Source organism: Mustela nivalis, assembly GCF_964662115.1.
Source record: "Mustela nivalis genome assembly, chromosome: 7".
NCBI lineage: Eukaryota > Metazoa > Chordata > Mammalia > Carnivora > Mustelidae > Mustela > Mustela nivalis.
This window is the reverse complement of record NC_139026.1, coordinates 49,812,500-49,830,150: the sequence shown is the minus strand read 5'-3', so window position 1 is coordinate 49,830,150 and position 17,651 is coordinate 49,812,500. Positions and strand designations below refer to the sequence as shown.

Genomic DNA, 17,651 nt, shown 5'->3' with positions numbered 1-17,651 from the left:
ACAAAATAAAAATACAACCTTCCAGATGGGAAAAGATATTTGAAAATCATATTTCTGCCAAAGGGTTAATACCCAAAATATACAAAGAATAAGAAAGCAAATTTTAAAAATTTGATTAAAAAAATGGGCAGAAGATCTGAATAGACATGTTTCTCAAAGGATGGTGAACAGGCACCTGAAAAGATGCTCAACATCACTCATCATCAAGGAAATGCAAATCAATACTACGATGAGCTATCACCTTACATCTGTCAGAATGGTTAGCATCAAAGAGATAAGAAATAACAAGTGTTAGAAAGGTTTTGGAGAAAAAGAAGCCTCATACACTGTTGGTGGGGTTGTAAGCTGGTGCAGGCACTACAGGAAAACAATACGGAGATCCCTCAAAGAATTAAAAATAGAACTACCATATGATCCAGCTATTCTATGACTGGGAAACTTATCTGAAGAATACAAAAACACTCATTAGAAAAGATATATGCACCTTTATGCTCATTGTAGCTTTATTTATATAGTCAAGATATGGACACAACCTAAGTGTCTGTCAAGGATGAATAAATATAGATGTGATATATAGATATAGATAGATACAGGCACACACATATATGACATCTCTGTAGATGTGTATCTAGAACAATGTGATATATATGTGTGTGTACATATATATGTAGATGTATATATAAATATACAATGAACGGAATACTACTACATCCAGAAAAAGGGAAGGAAATCTCACCATTTGTGACACCATGGATGGACCTTAAGGGTATTGTGCTAAATGAAATCAGCCAGAGAAAGACAAATGCCATATGGTTTCACTTACATGTAGAACCTTAAAAAAAAAAAAATTCAAATGAACAAACAAAACAAAACTCATAGATAATGAGAACAGATTAGTGGTTATCGGAGGGGAAGAGTTTTAGGGAGTGGACCAAAATGGTGATGAGGGTCAACTGTATGGTGGGGATGATAACTAGATTTATGACAATGATCACTTTATAGTATAAATTCAAATATCAAATGATAGTGTTGTTCACCTGGAGCTGATATAATGTGGTATACTAAGCTTACCTCAATAAATACAATAATAAAATATGTGGCCTGTGTTATATTTCCGTTAGATAGAGCTGTTGTAGAGCCAGTCAGAGAAGACTTAAATACCCTCCTATCCACTTATGAGCTCTGATTCTTTGGGCAAGGTCTTTAATCACTTATTTCATATAAAAATGAATTTATCAAACAAAAAGCAGAAAGAGACATATAAATGCAGAGAACAAACTGATGGTTGCCAGAACGGAAAAGGGCAGGGAAATGGGCAAAGTGGGCAGAGGGGAGTGGGAGACCCAGTTTTCCAGTGATGGAATGAGGAAGCCACAAGAATGCAAGGTGCGGCATGAGGGACACAGTCAATGAGGCTAAATGGCAATTTATGGGGACAGACGGCAGCTCCCCTTGTGGTGAGCATAGGATAACGTATAAACTTACTGAATCCCTATATTGTACACCTGAAACCAATGTAACATTGTGTGTCAACTCTACTCAAATTACAAGTAATAATAACAAAAATGAACTTATAATTTCAGAGTGTTCATTCTGACGATTAAGCCTTCCTGAAGCAGATGGGTATTCCCAGCTTCCAAAACACAGGTTGAAGTTTCATCCCAGAATCAAGCCAGAGCCTCCAGCCAGGAAAGAGACTTGGAAAAGGACCTTGCCTTTGAGCATCATTTTCAGAAATCCTGCCTTTGCTTCCAAGAAGCCTGCTAACACCAAGGAACCATCCTTGCTGTCATTGTCCAGTGCCACCTGCCTGCACAACACTGAGCCAGGATCCTGGGTAACAAGGCCCTCGGGACCAAGATGCAGACCTCCACCCTTCACCAGGGTCCCTACCCCTAGGTTATGTGTTTCCATCAGCACTAGTCATCGCACCATAAGTATACTTTTCTTTTCCTCTGCCAGGGGACTAAAAACAAACAAACAAAAAATCCAACTATTCTTCAACCATAATACTTACTTAGTTATGTCTGTGTCCAGCTTTTTCTTGAATAGGTGAAGTTAGGAGGGAATGTTCATCATCTCCATTTTTTGAAAAGGCCTCGAATATCTTAATGTCTTGGTCCAGAAGTGTTCCTTTGTAGGTACATTTACAATGTTTTTACTCACAAATTAGAAAGCTGGGACAGATGTGTTCATATAAATGCTCAACGTCAGACCAAAGTTTTGTCTGCTCATTCCATGTTTTCGGGGTGGGAGGGGGGGCCGGGGAGGAGGGTCAACACCAGATATCCAGGGTCCAAAAAGTCATAACCTGAGTCAATGGCATGTATCACAGATATTTGTTTCTCAACCACAACCTCACATGCCTCATGGTGATTCATTTGGTTCACTTGCCCACTAAAGCTTGTCCCTGGAATGCTACAACTGCAGTTTTCCACTACAAAGAAACTGACTAATTGATAAACCCAAATCCAACTGACAAAGAAAACAGCAATAAAACAAATGGGTCACTATCTGCTGACCAGATCTAATCTCAGAGAACCGTGCAACTTTCTGAGTTTGAGCTAAAATCCGAAAGGAGAGTTAAACTATGTGCTGAAGTCTTTGGGAGGTGTTGGGGGGCGGAGGTGGGAAGTGGATCAGAATAAAAGACAGGTAACAAGTATCATTAATTTTAAGAAATCTACTCAATTAATCTCCGTGGTCTTTTAAAGTTCTGGAATTGCCTAACATGGGACCTAGCCCTGGTTATAATACATCAGTGTCTCCACACACCCTAATGAAAACCAAACAAACCCAGCTCCTTAGCATGGAATTTGAGGCCCTCCATCATTATGCCAACCCATGGATCCTCTTTTCCAATCTTGACTCTCTCCCTTACCCCTGCCTCCTCCCCTCTGGAATGATCTCACTTCTATGGCTCCATCCACACCATGTTGTGTCACGTCCCCGTATCTCTGCACATGCTGTTCTCTTGGCTTTTCCCACATCCTTATCTGCCAGCATCACTTCAAACCCTGCTTAATCATGGCCTCTTCTGTAAATTTTCCATGGCTCTGACCTCACAACAGACCCCCCTACGGTCCTCTATTTTTTTACCTTAGCATTTCAGAGATTACAGGCATGATTACAGCTATGACACAGTGGCCGTTGATCTCTATAGGTAGCTGTCTCCTCTTCCAATACGTCCATTCTATGTGGATGAAACATTGCGATTCAATCCCCCGATAAGGCTGGGCCTTGTACAGATTTCTCTGAACCATGTGGTTATTGTGATGCCTCCTTAAAAGGCATTTTCTGAAGGATCTTTCCAGACCTCCCCTGCTACACCTGTTCTGGGACCAGTTACTCACTCTTCTTCCAGCACTTGTTCTACTCTTTGTGGTCTGCTTTGGGCTTTAATGTTTAAGATCCATCCATATTTCCAGCCCCAGACTTTGCCTTGAACACCGAAAACTTACAATCTTAGGTCCAGTTTAATCAATCCCAGTACAGGGACAACCCCGAAAGCCAGAATCCTGTCCTTTGGTTCCCCCAGCAGAGGGACACTGCTAATCTCTGTGCACATAGGAGTGCAGAAGGAAGCTAGCCTCACTTTGCAGAAGGGAGGTATGCCTTCATTCTTCTTCACTTGTGTGCCACCTCATCCCTGCCAATCTCTACGTCCACAGGAACAGATTTTCAAAAAATCTGAAGGGTGAGTGGCAGCAGCTTCCAAGCAGATTGGGTGGTCCCCCTAGAGCCCATCAGGCTTATCGTACCCAGCCTTCCTCTTTCCGACCTCGCCTGTCTCCTTTCTCCCTCAAGTTGCTGGAAATGCTTTCAGAGCCATCACTTACAATAGAATTAGTAGAATTTGTCCAGGCCTGTCTGAAATGGGGTACAAAAACCACAAGAATGAAGTTGTGTGCTTTTTAAATTTAATACTTGGCAATTCCTCTCAAATATGTATCCTGATATGGGAGAGGGGTCGGAATAAGCTATACTCCTTGTCAGACTCTGTTATGTGAGCACGAATCTCCTCCTGGGGCCATTTTGCCTCAAAGAGTGTGTTTTGAATCTTCTCTGTCTTGGAAAAACCCGCAGGAGCTGTGAGTAAGAATGGTGGTATGCAGGGGCCTGGGTGTGGGCTGGGAAGGCTTCACAGTTTCTGGGAAAGCAACATAATTGTGGTAGGAAGAATTTCTAGGCAATACTGATTTCAGGGAATAGAGGTGAAAGTAAAGGGAAAATAAAACTCAGAAAGGAACACAAAGGATCAAGTGATCTTCCTTTTGAATGACCTGATTAAGCCCATTATTCCCCAACTGATGGAAAGAAGATCCAGCATTGGGATTCTGAACTTGTGCTGTCCACACTGGCTTCAGATCTACAAGGTATAGGGAGTTCTCAAGTCCCCAGCTGGAGGAAAAGGCACCTAAGAAGGTCAGAGATGTTGTGGTTAGTTCCAGATCTCACAAAGGGAAGGAAAGACCTGGTCTTGTCCATGCAGCCTCTTCTTTTGGAAGCCTATGGTGACCTACAAACATCAGCAAGGTCCCTCAAATGGTATAAGTCAGACCCTCTGCCATCTCCTCTACTTTCTTATTTCAGCATGGATTAATGGCTCATGATATTGCTTGACAGTGCTTTATTCAAACCAGAACTAACTTCCCTTAAATTTTAGATATGGATACGGTTTATTCAGAGACCACTGAGAATGCGTTGGATTCCAATGGAAAGGTATAAAAGCTTGTTTTCATGTAGAACCCCATTGCTCTTGGTGTTTGAAATAAGGCCCTAACCCCACAGGAAGGCAATTTGCAGTTCACCTCAGTGAGCCCTGGAGAGACAGGAAAAGCCAAGGAGAAAGTTTCTCTGAGAATCAGTCAGAAGGCTAGGCCTGTGTTTCTCCATACACTGAGATCAGCTGGGAGTTTTTTAATTCCCAGAGAAAGATGATAAGCTCAGAAGAAAAGCTCTAAAACTGGCAAACTAGGGCAATTATTGGAGTAGTGTAATACAGCTGCTGCCTCAACTATAAAATGAGAAGAAAATATTAAATATTAAATGATATCCACTTAACATATGAAATTTATTAACCTAATAATTTATATATTAAGTTATAGTATCAATATATTAATTTGGTGATTATATTAAACATTATTTTATTAATATAACTAATCAATGTGATTACAACCATTAATTTAATAATGATTAATATTATATTTATTAGATATATATTTGATTTAACATATATAACTATTGGATGAGATACCACCCAACCTTCAAAGAACATTTAACTCCTATATTAGATAAGAGTTCTAGAGATTAAAAAAAGTGAGTAGCTCCCCAACTCCTTTTGTAAGCTAGAAGAACCTTGATGTTAAAATTCCATAAGGCAAATAATAATAATAATATTTTCACAAGGGCAGTATAGTATGAGAAAAATTATATGCTAAATATAGTCATAAACATAAATGCACAAACTTATGGTAAAATTTAACATTTATTTATTAATCTTTTACAAAAGCAAGTGAGGCAGAGAAAGAGAGTAGAGAGGAAGGGAGGAAGAAAAAAGGAAGAAAGAAAGAAAGATGCAGTAAATTTGGAGCTAAAGGAAATTTTCTTAAACAGATGTAGACTTGTCAACAATCTAAACCAAATGTCTTACTAAGCATGAAGCATTAGAAGCATTACTTTTTCTTTGATTGAGATATAATTGACATATCACATTGTATTAGTTTTAGCTTTAAAGAAGGCAAAGATGCTCAATAGTACTGCTTCTATTCAGGACAGAAACCCAGAAACAGAAAAAAAAAAAAGAAGAGAGAGAGAGAAAACTCAAAAAATGAGCAAAACAGTATGGTCAGTATTAACCAGTGATATGATTATCTACATGTAAAATTAGAAATATCCATAAGTGATTTAGTAAAATTAATGAGAGCTCATTGAAGTTAATGGATAAACAAGCAATAAATAAAAATAGTAGTTTCACTATATATACCTAATAAAGAACCATTTAGAAAATGTAATTAAGGAAAAGATCTTATCCACAATGGCAGTTGGAAGTTATAAAGCAGGTAATAAATATAGCAAAAGTTGTACAGTATCTTACTAGAAAATAGAAAAATGTATTTCAGGACACAAATAAATGGAAAAGTATAGACTGCTAATAGGTTAAAATTCTCAATGTTTTGAGAATGACAATTTTTCCCAAATTAGTTTATAAATTCATTGCCATTCTAATTCAGATTTTAAAAGAGATTTTGACTAGATTTGACAAACTAACCTTAAAATCCATATGGAAGAGTAAAGGACCAATTTTGAAAAATTAGAATAAGGAGGGAAGCATCTTGTCCTCCCAAATCTCAAGATTTATTATAAAGCTTTGGTCCTTAAACAATATGATATTAGTTTGAAGATAAATAAATGAACTAATGGAACAAGATAGAAAACCCCAATACAGACATACACATACAGAGAACTTAGTATATATACTTCTGGTACCTGGTGGGGGGCAGGAGGGAGCTAGCAGTGGCAGAATAAATAGTGGGGGGAAAAGTTCTAACTCATTAGTGAGGTGCAGAAAATTGACGATCCTTATTGTAAAAAAAGAAAAAAAAGAAAGAAAGAAAGAAAGAAAGAAAATCCCTACAGACCTTATATATAAAAATGAATTCTGTGTTAACTAAAAGTCTATGAAATGCAAAACTTCAAGATTATGAGAAGACAATGTGGAGAGTATCAATAGAGAAAGAAATATCTTTATGACCTTGTGGTACAGCAGAATTTCTTAAATAAAACACAGAATTTGCCATGTGCTTCAGAGGACTCTGTCCCCTTTCCAGGCCAGAGACAAATCCTGCTGTTAAATCTAAGAGGGGAGTTCCATTCCTATTCTAGTAAACAATTGAGCAATGGGCATGTGACCCAGTCCTGTTGAATAAGACATGTGGCAAGTCTGATAGGAAGTCTTTTGTGATTTCCTTCTTTCTCTTAAAAAATAATGACACGAAAAAGTCATTAATTTTATTTAAATTTTTAATGTGTGGCTTGTTCGTTTTTACCTCTGTGATGTCCAGAACTCTGGTAGCCATCCTGGGACACATGAGGAAGTTACCCTAAAGGACTCAACAATGTCCTGAGAATAGCAGAGTGGAAAAGAGAAAGAACCCAGAACCCTAACAAAATTGTGGACTTGTAAACCTGTACCTCCGCTTACCTTTATAAGAGACAATAAAAACTTCTGGTTTACATATTTTGGATTGGATTTTCTTTTATTTGAAGTCCAAAATTACCTGACATTTGGTCTATGAAATAAGATTTGCTCATAGATGGTTTAAACACCTAGAAATAATTTTTCTTATAGGTCAAGAAATAGGGTCTCTGGCCTCATTATGGGATGTAGGAAACAAGAAAGAATATCACTCCATACTTATGACCAAAAAAAAGCTAGATAATTTACAAAATTACAACTTTTCTTGAATCTGTTACAGAGCTGTGGTCACAGGGCAAACAATTAGCTTAAGAAATGCAAACAAAAATGCCTCCAAGAAGAGCACTTGCTTAGCTACAGCAAAACACCAGATGCTATACAAGCTGGTTAGAAAGAAAGAGAGAAAGAAAGAAAGAAAGAAAGAAAGAAAGAAAGAAAGAAAGAAAGAAAGAAAGAGGTGAACCATGAGAGGCTATGGACTCCAAAAAACAATCTGAGGGGTATGAAGTGGCGGGGGGCTGGGAGGTTGGGGTACTGGGTGGTGAGTATTATGGAGGGCACAGATTGCATGGAGCTCTGGGTGTGGTGAAAAAATAATGAATACTGTTTTTCTGAAAATAAATTAATTTATTAAAAAAAAACTTAAAGAAAAAGAAAAATAAATAAATAAATACAGACACCTAGGAGAAAAAAAAGGAAGGAAGGAAGGAAGGAAAAAAGAAAGAAAGAAAGAAAATTGGCTAAAAAAAATTTTTTTTCAGCACCAGAATCTTTTTAATAACAAGGCAGGATCTGGCGTTACTTTTTGTAGCTGATGCTGGCCTTGCTGCATCTGGCCTGCTCCAGCTTCCAGCTCTTGGATTGCACAAAGGGTTTGGTGTGGCTGTGTGGGGTCCCTGGGGCCTTGCCAATATACCCCTATACCTGTGGGCACTTTCATGGACCAGAGAGTAAGACGGTGCCACAGCCCTTGGGAGAGTCCAGGCCAACTGGCCAAATATGAAGATCTTGCCCCCAGCTTTGCGGATGTGGCTGCAGTCATGACTGCTCACACACAGTGCACACATCTTCAGTTTGGCCACCTCCTACCACACACATTGGTTACAGTCCCTCAAACCACCACTGTTCTGTCTTTCTGGCCAGGAAGCTTCATTTTCTGGATCATCCAGGAGAGGAACAGAGGCGCTGATTGGTATGACTCATGAATAACCTCTTCAACACAACTTCAATCAACAACTTGGTTAAAATTGGAGTTAGTTCACTTGGCCAGAAACCCATATAGCTTGACCAACAGTCTCAGGTAGATCTCCTGGATAGGGAATTCCTTGTGCCAAACCTTTTGATCTTTGTTGTGGCAAATGTAGGCAACATGATTGAACTTCCTACTCAGCCAGGTCCAGAAAACAAACAAACAAAACCGACTAAAATTGTTAATGAATGCAGAATGGTCCATTGTGAGAAGATAGGGTATAGTGTAAAACGAAAGCAGAGAACTGCTGAGATCCACAGATAGAGAGGAATTCTCACCCATTCACAGACTCTTTTCACAGACCTCACTGAGTGTGCATGGGAAAACCAAAAACAGAATGAGTCTGAAGAAACATCCCTTGTGGTACAGCCTTGGAGAAGGAAAGAGCAACCCCTGAGGTGAAGGCATGAAGATTTGCCCATATCCTTCTCTCTTGTCTCCTACAGTCTTATCCCACTGGAAGAAGGGCATTACACCCTGTTTCCCTCAAGATATAGATGAAAGCATATTGCAGGTGAGAAAAGGAACAGAAAAACCCTCTGGGGAAGGGCAAGAATACATTAGGGATTGCCAATTTCCAGATGAGGAGAATCACTGAGAAGGCCCTAACTCTAAGGCACAGGGGTGGAGCACTCATCTAAAACTGGGATTGAAGCAGAACAAAAAAAGTCACCTCCATGCCACTCCCAACATCAGGTTGCAAACTCCAGAAAGAAGTAACAGTGATCTTCAAAAGTATGGAAAGAGTCCTTTCTGAGGCAAAAGCATAAAGGGAAGACCTAAGTCTTAGAGTGAAGCAGACATTGAGAAAAACCTTCTGGCAAACCACTCCCTATCCTAAACACAAGACAATGATAGAAGCTGAAGCTTGTGGTATAGTGATTATAACCATAACAAAACAATAACCCAAATCTAGCCCTACTGTCTGGGTTGATAGTCTCACACACTAAAGGCCTAGCCAAAATTAAAGTCATGCCCATTATCAGGCATGAATATTACTTACCTAAGTCTGTACTGTTCTACATAAGATGTACAGCTTTCAACCAAATATTGCAAGACACACAAAGCAGCAAACAAAAATAAAACATTATTAAGAGACAGTCAACAAAATCATTCAAATATAACAAAGATGTTGGAACTATCAACCAGTGACCTTAAGCTCCCCAAAAAAGCTCCTTCAAGAGGAAATAAATAACCTGACTAGTCCTATATCTTTTAAAAGTATTAAATTTCTAATTAAAAACCTTTAAAAAAAAGAAAATTCCAGACCAGATGGCTTCATGGCAAGTTCTACCAAATGTCTAAAAAAGAAATAATAACAACAACCTTGTACAAACTCTCCCAGAGTTTGTATATAGAAACGATGGGGGAAATTCTCAATTCATGTAATGATGCCAACATTACTCTGATGCTGAAATGGAACAAAGATGTTACAAGAAAAGAACAAACCAATATCCATCTTGAACAAAGAAGAAAAAATCTTTAGCAGAAACTGAGCAAACTGGAATAAAAGGGAACATCTAAAACTGACACTGAGCATCTATAAAAATTTAATACCTTATATTATATTTAATGGTGAGAAACTGGATGTCCCCATCCCAATACCCAAGATTGGAAACAAGTCAAAAATGTTCCTCCTACAACTTCTTTACAACATCATACTAGAATTCCTAGCCAATGCAATAAGGCAAGGAAAAGAAGTAAGACGTATATAGATTGGGAATGAATAAATTAGTCAAGAATCATATAAATGGTCTGAAATTTTACCTTATTTGCAAATAAACAGGGTAAACTGCCCTGGTTTCATAGATGCTGGCAAACAGCATGAGATTTCTGAGTCATGGAAAAGGCTGTTATTACTTAGTGCAATAGCAATCACCAGAATATCAGTATTGTCTTGTGTTGGTAACTCTAATTCCCACAGAGAAGCATGAAGAGGGCCAGAAAATATCACAAATGGTTAGGGAATCCAAATTTTCCATATTGGTTATCACTAATTGTCAGAGATTGGGGTCAAGGGTAGAATTTGAGTACAAAGAGGAATAGAAAATATTTTGGTGTGATGGAACTATACTATATTTTTAATATAGCAGGAGTTATGACTGCATTTGACATCTCATAAAAATTTATATGAAAAAGGGTAAATTTTATTGTATCTAAACTACACTACTTTTCTATTTTTTATATATTTTTTTGAAGATTTTTATTTATTTATTTGACAGTGAGAGAGATCACAAGTTGGCAGAGAGGCAAGCAGGGAGGGGGGGGAAGCAGGCTCCCTGCTGAGCAGAGAGCCCAATGAGGGGCTTGATTCAGGATCCTGAGACCATGACCTGAGCTGAAGGCAGAGGCTTAACTCACTGAGCCACCCAAGCACCCCTAAACTACTTTTTTAATGAAAAAAAAAATATATGGAAAGAGATATAGATAAAAGTGTTATCTAAAAAATATGGATCCTACTTCCAGAAGTTGTTCAATTATTTAACTTTAATGGTCATCATTTTCTACATTTGCTTCAATTTTAATTCTCCATTCCGGATTTCACACTTACTTGATTTTTGTATATAAAGACAATTCCTGAGTTATACCTACATAATTACTTTTAGATTAAATTAACAGAAACTTGGTTCAAAATGTTATTAATATACTACCTTGAATTCATGGACATTTTTAATTAACAACTTTATAAGCATTATTAAAACTGTTCCCACAACTCCACAAAGAAGAGAAGAAAATGTAATCATGAGACACAGAAGTTAAACAACTTTCTCAGGCTCAAGCTATATTGACCAGTTCAGATCAGTCCAACTAAAGTCAAGTGCCTTGAGTCTTGTGTGCTACACTCTTATGGTTGGATTAACTAGATCTGGACACTGTTCAAGGTCAAAAATACATGACCCAAAACTTCCAGTCTAGGGGAGAAATCAGGAGTTGGAGCAAGATTACCAGACAAGGTAGACATTGAAAGATGGCGATCTGGGACAAAATAAGCACAATCAATAGGAAGCAAGAAAGGCCAAAAGTTTTGGAAGTTTGACCAACCTTTTATGCTATGGTGGGACAAATCAGAGGTAAAGGGGCACCCTGAAAAATGTAACCCTTTAGACTCTCCAGATAAAAAACAATGGGGTCAGGGAAGCCAAGGGCCAGGTGAGAGAAGAATCTGAGGTTGAATAACCAATTCAATGTGGGCAGTCTTGTAACCTTTCTGATCCAGGTTCCCAGTTCACCCAGCAACACTGCAAGGTCCACAAAACAGCCAAATGGCTGATTTTGTGGAATAAAAAGCCAAGCAAGTTGACTAAATAGACAATGTCAGCAATTTGTCAGATGTTTTGGTTCTTTTTGATGGAACTCTTTCAACATCACTTTGTTTAATATTTCAAAATATGGTTTTATGTTTAAAAGGAAACACGGAGTAGCAGTAAGAACATATTTTTTGGAGTCAAGCAGACTTGAGTAAAAAATAATTGCTCTTTCTAGGTATATAACTTCAGACAATTAAAAAATCTCTGAATCTCAGTGTCCCTCTATATGATGGGTAAACAATGCTATCCCATGGAATTCCTGTGAGAAATAAGTAAAATGGAGTTTGTAAAGTTCCTAACACATGGAAGGCATTCAGCGAACAGTAATAACAATAATCATTATTTTTAAAAAAATACTTCTTATTTAAATTGAAGCTTGCGCATTTCATAAATAATCCATCTAGTTCGTTCAGGAAATGTTTACTGAGCACCTACCATACACCAAACACTCTTCTTGGTACATAGATTTTGACAACAAGGAAAACAAAATCTCTGTCCTCCTGGAACTATTCTACTGGGGATTTGTATATTACATGCCACCCACATAGCAAGAGATTCTTCTTGCACTGAGCCCAGAGTACAGCTCCTCACCCCCACTGAAGCTCAGTCAGCAAGGACCAAGGCCACTGAATTAGCTCTATTGAGAGAATGGTCTGTGATTTCCCATACAACTTCTGCATCAACATAATGCCCAGCTAAAGAAAAGAGTTCAGTTCTGCATAATGGGTATCTAATCAAAACAGAACTTAAATTTTGCAGACCACGTGTCATAAGGATACACAAGTAACACCGTTAGTATTGCAGAGTAATCTTTCTACAGGAGTCACAGACGCAACGGCCAACAGAAGGCCATGGGTAAATGAGTCAGGAAGCCCAGTGTCATGGCTGAAGAGTAGAAAATATTATTTAAAAAATGAAACTGTCTCTTAAAAAATGTGCAGCCACTACTACTTCTAGTTGGTGTTGCTGGAGAAAATGCTAGTGTTGCCAGAATGGATTTTTCGATAGAAGCTGAAATCTACATTTTAACATGACATTAAGTGATTTTCCAAGTAAATTCCCTCATCAGTACTGATCAGCATAGGAGATGTCAGTTTGCAACCACTATAGAGCTCCAGAAGACTCCATTTTCAAAAAGCAATAGCATAAATGATCTTTAATCCCTTTTCACATTTTATACTGAAAGATATTTTTTAAATTGAAAAATGCCAAATGGTAAAGATTTCTAATTTTGTTTGTTTCTTTGATCTAAATCCACAATTTTTATCCAACATCTAAGAATGTAGAGCTCAAAAGGTTGATCCCCTAATTTATGGAAAAGCTACAATGAGGTTGGAGTAATGATGGATTAGAGCAAATAGGAGGCTCTCACCCTGATGTCTTCTAGCCTACTCTTGCCCTCACAGTAAGACATGTGAGTACTTGTTTGTAGTCACAGGTTTTGTATTCTGTCTTGACATGGCTGCAGTGGAAAAGCACATCTGTGAAGTGTTTACCAGCATGTCAAAAGTAACAGGACTCTTAAAGCCATTTCAAATGTCATGCCAATCCTTGCGCATAACATCTTTAAAAAGATTGTTGCTTTAGAGATCTTAATATTTAAAAAAAGAAAAAACCAGAAATGCAATACTCTTAGCCACTTAAAAGTAGAGTTTTTTCCACTAAGCAAAGTTGAACTTTTTAAACTTCTTTTTACCAAACAAGCCTTTCTGGTGGTGAGCAAATAAATTAGCATGTGAGTCCTAAGTGCTCTTAAAATCGTTTTGCTATAGATCTGTCCACTGTTTATAATTCCTGAATAAATCTAAAAGTACAGAAAGCCATTCTCTAAAGGTTTATGAGCATTTTTCCATGAAGCAGAAGTCAAACAGAAGATCAAAGACATCTAACAAAATGCTTCAAATTTGGGATAGGGTGGCCTGAAGCCTGGGGAAAAGAAACCAACCTCTCCAGATAGTTTGGAAGATATGTCTTGTTCTTTCAAAATAAAAGGAAACTAAAGCATGATAGTCTAAGTATATCAAACTGACATTTTTGAGCAATGCTGCTAAAAGTATCAGTCTTTGATATTTTACCCGTAGTATCAAAGGCATTTTAAAAGTGGTTAGACAACTGTTTTACCAAGTGGCAAATATGAACAAAATCAGGTGAATTTCTTCTCTATTCTTAACAGCCATTCTTCTCTTGGCTTCTCGGTGTCTTTCAGCAAAGACTTTTTTCCAGGCTCACCAAGAATTAATATACAGTCTTGAGTTATCTTGAGCAGTATAATAGATTCTATATTTTGAATACTAATTATTTGGTGCTTCAGCTTTTGATATGGTACCAATTTACATGCCTACAAACCACTCACTGTAAAAAAGGAAAATAAAACAAAAGAACTAAAATGAATATATTTGCTGGAAAGACATGAATCTATCCAGCCATGATTAAACCCTCAATAAATCTGCTTCTAATCATCCACTGGCATTTAAATACATAGCAACTACTCTATTAAATTTAATTCTCCTTATTTTATGACAGTTATTCTAAATTTAATGACAGTTGTTTAAAATGTATATCCACAGATCACTAACAACATTTTAACAAGATTTCAAAACCAAGGAACACAAGTATGAATCCATCAAATGTCAATAAATCAATTGCTATTTAATGTAGAATGCTCAAATTGTTAATTTGAAGCATACACAAATGAGAATACTTTGAAAACACTTCAGTGAAAAGTAATTTGCTAGGGTGTGTGGTTTGGGGGTTGGGGACGTGGGAGGAAGGGTGAAAGGAATCCATCTGTGATCTGCTAATACTATTTCAGCATAAAATTAGGGATATATAACTTTAAAATATATTTACTTTGTAGGAAAATGTGCATTTGGTGAAGCACATTAAATTTTCCTGGTTTTAACCAGAATACCATTTTCACATTATAAGTCACGTGGTTTTAATTTTTCTGTTGCCTGTTAAATATGTGCTAAAAATATTACATACTATTTTATTCTGGAGATTCACAACCAAGTCGATACAGAACATTCCTTTATACTGAATACAAGAAAAAACATTTTTCAAGTTATGGTGACCACCAAGTCACCAACCATCCAGCAAAACCAAGGCCTTAATCCAGATAATTCTGTTTCTGCCTGCTGGTGGAATTTGCTTTCTGTCAGGACTCTGGCGGCCGTGCCTTTCTGGTGAGCATGAGAGACCCATGCCATTCTTGCATGGCCTTGCCTTTCCCGCTATCCTCATCCCCATCACTGGGGCATTTACTGGGATCGGCAGTAAAGACTGGCAAGTTCATGTGACGTAAGAATACTAACCTATAAAGCACATCAGTAGACACTTTGTAGCATATGCCGTTTATTAGAGTTTCCATTAAAAGTATTATGTTTCCATACTTTACAACCATAAAAGGGTAAATAATTTCAAAGGATTGCTTGATAGGAGACTTCTGTTTTAAATGGAACTTGGAAATATCTGGGAAATCACTGGAATAAATGTACTTAATAGACCCAATGCTGTGAAGTTCTTTTTAGCTGTTTTCTTAAGCACATAAAAAGAGATACCATTTCCTCCAACATTTTTTGAAATAGGTTTTGGTTTGGAGTTTTTCTCGGTAACATTTGACTTATAAATATTTCTTACAATGCTTCATTTGTTTTTCTTTTTTTCTTTCTTTCTTTCCCTCTTTCCCTCTTTCTTTCTCTTTCTTCTACTACTGAGACGTCTTAACACCAACAGCTTTGGCCCCTACTTCACTGCTCTAGCCTATAGGATAAGTTAGAACTTCAAGCCAGAAAGTAACATCACATGCCACTCAGGAAAACCTGCTATACCACTTGATATGTTGGCAAATGTCTACTAAATGTCCCTACTGAGATATTTTTTTTAGAGGAAACACATTCCACCCATGACACCAAGCAAATAGTTCATCAGTCTGGGCGTGTGTGAAGCCAGTACACCATCCATTGCATGGAAAAGATGAGATTAGGTAAGTTTCAGAATAAAACTTGTTTTTTAAAAAAATATTGCTCATACTAAACATTTGAAGAAAAGCTAAGTAATCCATCGAGTATTAACATATTACAATCTAATTTGATTCATCTACATTAGCTATGTCTAGGTTCCTATTCTCCCAGAAATTACATGAACTTCTGTCTGGTTTTGTTTGTGTAGACATAGTGTTAGAGCACTTGTTTTTTTATAAGATCATTATTTAAAAGGTGAAGTGGAAAAAAAAAATAAAATAAAAGGTGAAGTGAGACATTTCTGAGCACCAGCAACCCTAGCCATCAGAGACAAAATGATAAGCAGGTCATACTGATGGTGAAAATCATTTATTTAATTGTACAAATTAGACATCTGAAAAAGAGGGAGATTAACTTTTTTAAATGCCAAATTTTAAACTCTCAATAACAACCCTTGGAGCTAAGGAAGAAGAGTAAACATAACATGGTCAGGTGAATTTCCTAGACTTGGTGAAGAGGGCACCAGTCATTGAGAATAGCAAGTACCAGATTTGCATGCATGCCACGCACTACACTCAATTCTTGGCTCATATCATATCACTTAATTCTTACCACTCCTCCTCAGCTTTATTTTACAGATGAAGAAATTGAGTCCCAGGGAGACTGAGTAACTTGCACAAGATCACAGAGTTAGTAGTGTTGCTGCATTTAACCCAAGTCTGATAGAATCCAAAGCTATGCCCTTTACTCCTAAGCAGTATCTTTTGATTCAGGGTCAGGTATGGCCAGAGGATAGAAGCCAGAGCCAAACCTAGAGAGAAGCTTGATTCTTCAGAGCTGAGAATGCAGTGAAGTCAAGAAGGAAGTCACCCAATGGCTGTTTATAGAATCAAGGCCTCCTCCTGGCACTGTATGTCTGGTTGGCAGGGAAGAATAAATGGGAGATGCAGGTATGGTCTTTTGGATCTGAGCACAAGATTTAATTTCTGTACTCTGTCTCCTGGAGATGAGTAAAAGCTATGTCCTTGCTCTGGTGCTGAGCCAGACCTGCATCTCTGGGTGGTAGAAAGTTGGAGGATTCATCTAGCCAGAGTGGGCAAAGAAAGAGGAATAAAGGCAGAGAATGACAACCCAAGGCATATCTTAAGGTGATATCTTAATATATCAGTTTATATCTTAGCAATCCAGTAAAGCTTTACTGGATTATTTACTTTACTGGATTAGGACACGATCTAGGAGAAACTGGGAAATGGAGAAGAGGAATTCAAGGCAATGAATCACCTTGCCTGCCAAGGAAGTGCAGTTCAGAAGCCAAAAAGAAAACAGGGCTCCATTCCACTAAGCACTCAATCTCCTGAAAGCAACAGTATAAATAGAGTTACCTATGCCAATGAAGGTTTCTGAATGTTTAAACTAGCCAGTAACACCACACAAATGGAGAAGCTAATGCTTGCGGAAGTTAATGATTTGTACCATAGTCACAGAGGGAGTTGGAGATAGAGCAGATGTGAACCCCCAATCACTTGACTCCCAGGTCTGCACATAAACCTTCAAAAATACAAAGCTTCTAGCCCTGAAATCTGCCCAGCCCTCTGTCTACTGTGTGGTCCCCTGTCAACCTCAACATTGTACTATGCAGAAGGGATTTCTTTCCCCTTACACAGTAACTCTTGGTCAACTACATTACGGGGTCTCCTTGCTTTCTCTTTTTATCTTTTCCTTCACTTGACAAATATTTATTGAGTGATTACTATGTGGTAGGCGCTGTCCTAGATGCTAGGAATATGTGGCAAACAAGACAAAGATCTTATTTTCCTGGAGCACACATTTTAGGAGGGATAGACAGACAGTAAACAATGAACAACCAACTAAGAAAATATCAAGGAGTGAAAGTGCAATGTGGAAATGAAAGCAACATGCCCAGATGGAAAACA

General features: G+C 37.8%; 1 long non-coding RNA gene and 1 pseudogene across 2 annotated transcripts; one reads left to right on the top strand and one right to left on the bottom strand.

The window, feature by feature from the left end:
* Positions 1-4,664: 4,664 nt before the first annotated feature.
* LOC309868380 lies at positions 4,665-7,238 on the top strand. The gene is made up of 2 exons (XR_014313668.1): positions 4,665-4,722; positions 7,065-7,238. It is a non-coding gene; the product is annotated as an uncharacterized lncRNA (long non-coding RNA).
* A 758-nt stretch (positions 7,239-7,996) lies between these two features.
* On the bottom strand, positions 7,997-8,651 carry LOC309870223 (large ribosomal subunit protein eL18 pseudogene; annotated as a pseudogene). Its single transcript has one exon. The product of its transcript is annotated as a large ribosomal subunit protein eL18 pseudogene (transcript).
* Between the last annotated feature and the right edge of the window lie 9,000 nt (positions 8,652-17,651).